Source organism: Dipteris shenzhenensis, chromosome 20, assembly GCF_047967505.1.
Source record: "Dipteris shenzhenensis isolate YYH24624 ecotype China chromosome 20, Dip_SZ_1.0, whole genome shotgun sequence".
Taxonomy (NCBI): Eukaryota; Viridiplantae; Streptophyta; class Polypodiopsida; order Gleicheniales; family Dipteridaceae; genus Dipteris; species Dipteris shenzhenensis.
The window spans coordinates 27,798,352-27,804,713 of record NC_141615.1 but is presented as its reverse complement, the minus strand read 5'-3'; the positions used below and the strand labels follow the sequence as shown (position 1 = coordinate 27,804,713).

Sequence of the window (6,362 nt, the reverse complement as noted above, 5' to 3'; positions counted from 1 at the left end):
AAATTGGTCATGGGCATAGGCTCAAGGCCATGGCCTATCAAACCAGTGGGATAGCAGATTTTGACATGTATTAATAAAGGCAGTGGGTTAAACAGTGGACAGTTGTTAGGTCATGGCGATAGGAGCTAAGCCACCAAGTCAACACAGGTGTGACTGTAGGGATATCGCTAAGGTGATGGGTCATGGGGATAGCGCTAAGGCGACGACCTATGGGGATAGGAAATGTATGAGAACACGAATTTTACCGACCTCTATTTGGTGATTTCTGTTAATTTTTGAGTTTTGGTTCCAGCTTTGAGTGTTTGTGGGTGCAATACACTACCTTAACTACCTACACTAAGCAAAAAAGAGCAAAAAACATCAACTTTTAGTGCACAAATGAGAGATTACAACATGTGGGACTATCAACACTCAAAAAACCACTTCAAATTTGAGCTTCCATCTTCATTTTTGGGTGTTTTTGTTGGATTTTGCTCACACACACACCTTAGCAATCTTCTAAATAGCTTCCTATCAATTCAAAATACTAACAAACATAAAAAACAAGCTTCATATGATCAAAAAAGCTTTCCAAAAGAAAATGATAGTTTTCATCTTTTTTTCGTCCAAACACACACTTCTTCACTCATTCCTCTCCTACAACTCCACTATCAAAGCTCCAAGTTAAGCTTGAAATAATGAGCAATGGGTAAATGACGAGAGAAGGCATGTGCAATGCAAAATCATACCTTGAACTCCCCGGCAGTGGCGCCAAAGATGTGTAGTCTCAATAGTGACTCATGTGTCATGGGGATCTTGAATGAATGCCAATAGAGCCTCTACTCCATGCTACTCCTTGTGAGAGCAATGCAAAGCACAAGCCATCCCACTGTCTTTTTAGAATGTCTTAGTTATGTTTATGTGTATTTGTGACAAAAACAATGCACATTTTGAAATAGAAATATATGTAGTCCATTTCAAATATTTCAATGGTTGCATACAATGACTTCTTATGAATGAAAGATCCAAGTCTTGTTCATTGCAAAAAAAAAAAAAAAACATTTGATGACACCAATTGATGAACAAGGTTTAGCACTTAGCTTCTATCTACACATTTGTGGTTTACAAATATCTTTGAGTGTCTCCACTGAGCATATCTTTGTGCTGCATTTGAGTTCTCCAAACTCTGCCTCCTTGTTTCCTTTTGAGCCAATCTGAAAGCTAGCTTAATCTGTGATGTATTAAATTTCTTCTTGGCTTGAAGTCTTTATAGTATTCCTCAATAGAACCACTAGAAGATTTTCTTTAAACTATTGGCTTTCTGTTTTCCTTGAAAATGTTGTGTATGTCTAAAGAATGCATTTTGTGCATTGCAGTGTCTTTTCTCCATTCCCTGTGTGGACCAAATTGCATGGCATCTGTATTTTTTTACAAAGAAAGAAAGGTGATTGTAGATTATATGCTGTTTTGATACATAGGCAAGTGGGCATTAGAATATATAAAACTAATGTTGTTTTCTTAAAAAAAAAACATGCACAAAAATAGGATATTGTTCTTACCATGTAATGAGTGATGTTACATGTTGTCCAAGCCTCTTTCATTGCCTTTCCAAAACTCTTTACCACTTCTTCAAATGCTTGTTGATCATTTTTGCTAAAGGTGGCTTGGCCACAAAAAACAAAAAGCTTATCTAAGTATTTCCACACTTCTTCCTTGACATCTCTTGCCAATCCATCTGCCCGATTATCGTTGATAGCATTGTGTACTTTTCTCTGTAAGTTATATTTTATCCTTGATACGTATGTTGTTTTACTGCTACCATTTATTTTTCTTTTCTTTGGATGAGACAAAAATCTTCTAGCCTTTACTCCACCAACAGATGGCTTGATAGGAACATCTTTTCCATTTGTAGATTTTTAAAGATCATTTGTAATATGTACATCTCCTCCATGGAGACCAATTTCTGATAGCACTGCTTCTAATGATTGTAGTGCCTCTTTTCTTTTGCTCTCACGACGAAGTTTCCATGCAAATCCAATATATAGGAAAACTAGTTTCTTAGTGATCCTACATAATGCATGCAATGTACAAATGTGAACATTGCATAATGGGATCTCAAGAACTACTTTGAAAATTTTATGTACTTTATCTCTGTTGGGTGCTCTTTTCCACCATTTAGAATCTAGGACATGCGTTGGTTCATTGCAGTACAAGCAAGGAGATTTTGAGTTACCCCCTTTGCTTATATTGAACATACACTTCAGTGTCTTCAAGTCACCTGCCATATGTCTTTCAATTTGAAAATCACCCTTCCTTGGAACATGAACATGGAGTCCTTAGACTTGACTTTTGATAATTGATGGTATATCTATTTGATGAAATATCCAATAAAGTACTGCATGGTCCTTAGTCTTCACTTATAATTTAAAACCACAGGTTTGCAAGATATATGATCTAAAATTTATTACATTTCGAGCAAAGACTAATTTAGAAGGCGATAGTTTATAGACCTCAAATGCACCCAACCACCATACGTGCTTTTTCGATTGGACACTGAAGTACTTTGAGTTGCACTTTGTGATCGATTGATCAAGTGCTCGATTCATCAAAGTGATAGAAACTCTCTCTATCTTTTTTTCGTTGACAATTTCACACTCATCGAGCTTCACAACAAACTTCAAAACTCCTTTACATTCTTCAAATGTGATACTGTAGAACTCAACCATAAGTCTTTGCAATTGTTCAAGATCTACAAAAATATTATTCCAAGCATTATATGTAGTGCTTCCCTTTTCACTCTCATATACACTTTCGATATGAAAGTACTATCCAATAAACTTGTCAATTTCTTAGTTGAGATGACCTCGTTCCCTCCACACTTGTGCTAGTGTTGGTAACAACACACGTTTTATCCGTTGATCTTTTAATGTTGATGACACGACTCTAAATATTGAACCATATCCCTTTCTGCTCACTTCGCTCACATCAAGAGCCTCTTGAATTTCTGTGACATTAGCTTTACTTTCCGATACAAAGTCTTCAAGAACTTCACGTTTTACCTTCTTAAACTTCTTTTCCTCCATCATGTTCTTTGCAACAATAGTGGAGACTAAATCCTTCATTTGTTTGATGGGAATTAAATTAGGATCAATGTCTTCTTTCTGAGGTCCTCAAATTTCCCTGCAACAAGTACACTTTGCAATATTACAGATTTTCTTGCAAGACAGACATACATATACAAATACAATGGCTAAACAAGATGTACTATTACCTTGCTTTTTGTACTCTATGCTTACATCCTCCAGTGCCAGCTTTCAACTCCATAATGTTTCGAATTCTCTTGCTTCATTGTCTCTCTCCAAGAACCATTCTCTTCATTCTTACTCTCCGTAGCTCATTCTTTGTCTTTGAATGCTCTTCGATTTCCCTTTGTAGAGATGCTCTTTCAAGTATGAATTTATTAACATTTCTTGTGCCTTCTCCATTCTTTCTCGAACTTACAATGTCTTGTACATTTCCACAGTTGAATGTTGAGTCAAAATGTATCCCTACATTCCATTGTTCCCGTCACCCACAAACCTCAATAGCATTGTTGGATTAGAAAATGGAGGGCTCGAATTTCTCAATGGACATTTTGGGTAAATCTGTCCATCGCACCATAAGTCAATATGTTGGGAGCCTACTCTTCTCATGTTTTCCTTTTGCTCAGCATTCACAAGTGGAACCTTTTCTCTTTTCGGTAGCGGCACATATTTTTCTTCTAAATCAATGTGCAAATGGTGTAGTTGCTTCTTTTGAGGTTCTTCTTCAAGAGTATGGTTGCACACAGCCATTTCGTGAGGGTTGGTTCTTCATATTGTCTTCTTTTTATAAAACTCATCTAATCTTTCGCGGCGGTAACCATTCAAATATTTGAAAAAAAATGGATTAGTGATGGTGTGATGGGTTTTGTAGGAGAGGACGCCATCAAAAGAGATGTGGAATCTATATGGAGAGAGAATCGATATGGAGAGTTTAATGCAGCACCTTCTCAATTTTTTGAAAGGACTTTTTTATTCCTCCCTGGACTGACACACCTGTGGTCCTGAATTGAAAGATATTCGTATTTTATTGCTTTTTCCACATTTTAAAAGAGAGATAAAAGATAAAATTGCAAATTTCTTACAGGGCCCCAAAATGAGCTCCCTTTTTTTCTAATGCAACAAGATATTGTAAGAAAATAATACAATGTCTGTGCTCAATAGATAACAGGATCTCACACGCAAGAGAGAAAACAAGATAGTATGGAGAATCAAAAATTTGATTACTATAGAATTGATACAATAGATGGCGCTGCCTCCCAGCCGTGCGCTCCTATGAAAGAAGCTTCGATGGCGTGCTGGAAACAATAGAAGACGGAGGCTGAATGCTAAGGAATCAAGGTTGCTGTAGCCAGTGATGAAATGGGCTTCACGGGCTTGCTCTTATATAGCCACCAATCGTAGTCGGTTAGGCTCAATTGGGTGGCCGACCCAGTCCACCCAAAACGGTCGATTGGGGGTCGGTCTCGAAATAGGCCATTGACCATACGATAGAACCGGTGCGTAAAACAGAGCAACTAACCTGCGGTCTTCGTTCCGCCCACAGCCATCCGGGATCATCTGAGGCTCCAAACGGGCCCCGCAACCCGAGAGTGGGCTACCCCGAGAAATGCTCCGTCTACCCTTAGTGCGGTCAGTCAAGGGATGCCTTCCCGCACTTGCATGTAGCCTAGTTGGCGGTGTGCCAACTCTATCTGAAGCCGTCCAGCCATCAGGCCACACATGGCCCCCATCTGGTATCCAAACCAGGACCACCGGATAACCGAGCTACTCAAATGCCTTCTCCTCATATGGGGGGCTTACAAGTAGAGTTAGCTAGTTCCCGCGCAGTTACACGAGAGTGGAGCATTGATATCTAACACCCCCCCTCAATGTCCACCCGCAAGTGAACTTAATTTTTCGGCCCAATGCCAAGTCGATGAAGATGTCTCTCCAGCAGGTCTCTTCCAAGAGCCTTCGTGAAGATGTCCGCAGCATTCTCTGTAGTCGAACAATACAACAAGTCAACCTTTCCATCCATGATCAGCTCGCATACAAAGTGATATTGAATCTCAATGTGTTTTGTGCGAGCGTGGAACACCGGGTTCTTTGCAATCGCCATGCAACTTTGATTGTCACATGATAACTGCGTAGGCTTGTTCTGCCCTGCACCCATGTCCCCTAAAATCCTCCTCAACCACACTGCCTCGCAAGAAGCAAAGCATGCAGATTTGTACTCAGCCTCGGTAGAAGAAAGAGCAACTGTGGGTTGCTTCTTGCTGACCCATGACACAACTCCAGATCCAAGTGAGAAATAGTACCCTATCACTGATCTTCTGCTGTCCACGTCTCCTGCCTAATCCGAGTCACAGAATCCGGTCAAGATGTTGCCCTTGGTATAGGTGATGCCATAATCAAGTGTGCCTTTGATGTATTTCAGCACTCGCATCCCTGCCCTCCAATGGTTCTCTCGGGGCTTATTGGAAAACCTGCTTAGTACACCAGTCGCAAAGCTGATGTCCGACCGTGTGTTGCACAGGTAGATCAAGCTGCCTAGAAGCCTTTTGTACTTCGCTTCGTCCACCAGTGGTGATGAATCCTTGTTTGAGAGCTTCGCGTCAACCTCCATAAGGGTACCAACTGTTTTGCACTCAGCCATGCCAAATGCTTTCAGTATCTCTCCAGCATATTTCAGTTGTGAAATGAAGATCTGTTTCGGCTCCTGCCAAACTTCCCCAAATAGAAATGCATCAGTCCGACTGTCATTTCAAACTCTCTTCCTAGCAAATGCTTCGTCTGCGAGATCTTCTCTTCATGGTTCCCTGTTATGACAAGGTCGTCCACATAAAGGACCACGATCATACACCTGCCTCCTTCTCTGAAGATATACAAATTTGCATTAGATGGGCTCCTCGTGAACCCGTTTTGCAGAAAGTAGGCATCAATTCGATGGTACCACACTCGTGGGGCCTGTTTCAGCCCGTAAAGTGCCTTCTTTAGTTTGTAGACTTTACCTTCTGAACCGGGGATCTCAAAACCTGGTGGTTGTTCCACGTATACCTCCTCCTTGAGATCTCCATTCAGAAAGGCAGATTTCACATCCATCTGAAACACGGGCCAACTTCCCTGGGCAGCTAAAGCCAAAACACTACGAATTGTGGTTAGTCGAGCTGTGGGAGCAAAAGTATCTTGATAATCAAAACCATGTACCTGTGCAAATCCTTTTGCCACGAGCCGAGCCTTGTACTTATCCAACATGCCGTCGGACTTGTACTTGATCTTGTACACCCACTTTGGGAATGGCCATTGCCGTTGTGGTTTTGC

General features: G+C 40.6%; 1 pseudogene; it reads right to left on the bottom strand.

Annotated features, from left to right (window-relative positions):
- Positions 1–487: 487 nt before the first annotated feature.
- On the bottom strand, positions 488–4,609 carry LOC147889485 (uncharacterized; annotated as a pseudogene).
- Positions 4,610–6,362: the final 1,753 nt, after the last annotated feature.